Source organism: Lactuca saligna, chromosome 5 (genome assembly GCF_052625555.1).
Source record: "Lactuca saligna cultivar CGN05327 chromosome 5, ASM5262555v1, whole genome shotgun sequence".
In the NCBI taxonomy this organism is placed as follows: Eukaryota; Viridiplantae; Streptophyta; class Magnoliopsida; order Asterales; family Asteraceae; genus Lactuca; species Lactuca saligna.
Window position 1 is genome coordinate 310,661,326 of NC_136421.1, and position 2,285 is coordinate 310,663,610.

The 2,285-nt window shown below is 36.4% G+C and overlaps 1 non-coding gene across 1 annotated transcript; it reads right to left on the reverse strand.

The window, feature by feature from the left end:
• Positions 1 to 269: 269 nt before the first annotated feature.
• On the reverse strand, positions 270 to 378 carry LOC144999120 (small nucleolar RNA R71). Its single transcript, XR_013660641.1, has one exon. It is a non-coding gene; the product is annotated as a small nucleolar RNA R71 (small nucleolar RNA).
• Positions 379 to 2,285: the final 1,907 nt, after the last annotated feature.

Consider the following 2,285-nt stretch of genomic DNA (forward strand, 5'->3'; position numbering starts at 1 on the left):
GGTGCCCCAAGAACTGGATCTTTCGTAACCAAAACTCACACTTTGAGAACTTGGCATATTGTCGTTCTCACCTCAGGACCCCAAGAAGTTCTCGAAGGTGTTCCTCGTGCTACTCTGTAGTCTTGGAATAAACCAAGATATCATCAACGAACACAATAACTCGAGCATCAGCTTGCACACTTGATTCATCAAATCTTCGAACTATTCGAACTTGGCCCAACCTTCACGAAGCATTCATAGATAATTTTAGTCATCCTTCAAAGATAGCCAAATTCAAAATGAAGATTGCTAATTTCCAAAAAAAAATGATGATGATCCCTTATATGAAGCTTGGGAAAGATACAATGGATTGCTCATAAATTGCCCTCAACACAGTCTCAGTGTTCAACAAGAAGTTTCCATATTTTATGATGGGGTGAAAGTGACCACAAGGCAAGTACTTGATTCTCAAGGACCAATGACGAATAAAAATCATGTTACTGTCAAAGAATTAATAGAAGAATTCGCGAAGCACTCTTTAGAATACCACAACCCTTAAGATGACGTTACAAGAAGAAAAGGAAATGGAGATTTAGAGGATTTAGCAGATGCGATAGTGAAACTCGAGAATATGGACCGGAGGATGACAAAGATGGGTCAATCTATTCATGCCATACAAGTGGCGTGTGACAATTGCAATGGACCACACTTAACGAAAGATTGCGATTTAGATGAGAACGGGATCTAAAAAGCTCAAGTATGCTACTCTAGTGGTGACCGGTTTGATGAAGATTGGAGGAAGCCCAAGAGAGAATGGTTGCTATATGAAAAATAAAAGAAGCAAAAAGAAGAAAAGTATCGGTAAACCGGACGAGGCTTCTACCGAAAAGAACAACCATCACCTGATAAGAAACCAGATTTTGATTCAATGCTTAATAGATTCATGGAAACTTATGAAAAAAGACATGATGCTACTGATGTTACCATTAGAAAACAACAAGCTTCCAATAAAAACATTGAGACTCAACTCGGGCAATTGACTTAACTCTTTAACGAACGGTTACCATCCAAAAATCGCAATCCAAAACCACAACCTCACATCATGTTCATGACCACTGAAGAAGAAACCATCTACGAGCCTCTAGTAATCTTAAATAAAAAATCGATGTAGCTCGATTCACAACCAAAAGAAGCAAAGATCGAAGAAGAAAGACAATATGGTGCCCAGGATGCACGATGTGAGCAGCTACCTCTTACGTCATGGGATCAAAATAATTCAAAAAACAATTCTTTTGTTAAACCGTATCAACCTACGTTACCTTATCCTTCTCAAGCAAGGTCACATCCATTGAACAAGAGCATAAGAGGTTCATCAACCAAGTAAGGTTATTCCAATTAATATCCCGTTCATTGAAGCAATAGCTAAAATGCCCGAATATGCGAAATTCCTTCACGATCTTCTCGACACTCGTCAATATCTAGAAAAGACTTCCAATGTTGTTCTTAATGAAAAATGTTCAGCGGTTATCATGGAAGTAGTACCAACAAAGATGGAGATCCAGGGCGTCTGACGTTACCTTGTGAATTTGGAAATGCCATGAAGACATTCAATTTAGCCGATTCTGGAGCTAGCATCAATTTAATTCCATATTCATTTTATATTGTTGTTCAACTTTAATCCACACCCAAAACTGAAATTTCATCCATGATGCCTCAATGAAGAATTGTTATGATAAATCTCGGTTCGATATTTTTGGAAGCCATATCTTCTTTAAACTTTAATCCGCACCTAAAACTGAAATTTCATTTTTCATTTTTTCATTTTTTCTATTTTGATTCGAAGCTCCAATCAATGGTGGAAGCCAAAACTAAAATTTTGCCATTGATTGGAGCTTCGAATCCATTGAGTTCAAACATCACAAGAGGATGCACATCAGGTTTGGTATTTCTGTTTTTTACTTTAATAATCATTTATCATACACCATTCTGGTTTTGGGTACGTCTTTTTCTTTGTTTTGACATTCTTTTGTTATTAATTGCAGGGTAATCAAGTTTTAGGTTCCAATAATCTTTCTGATTCAGGTGGTAGATTGAAAGGTGGATGTTACATTATTTTCTTATTAAATGTAGGGTAACCAGGTGGAGATACAAGCATTTGACCGGACTAAGATAGATATTGATGTGTTGAAGAGCAATTATGTAACATACCAAAAACACAGTCTGAAAATTTCGTTTAATTAAATAATAAAAACCATAGCCGATAAACCTCATATAAAAATCATAAGCAATGTATCTCAAAATATTAT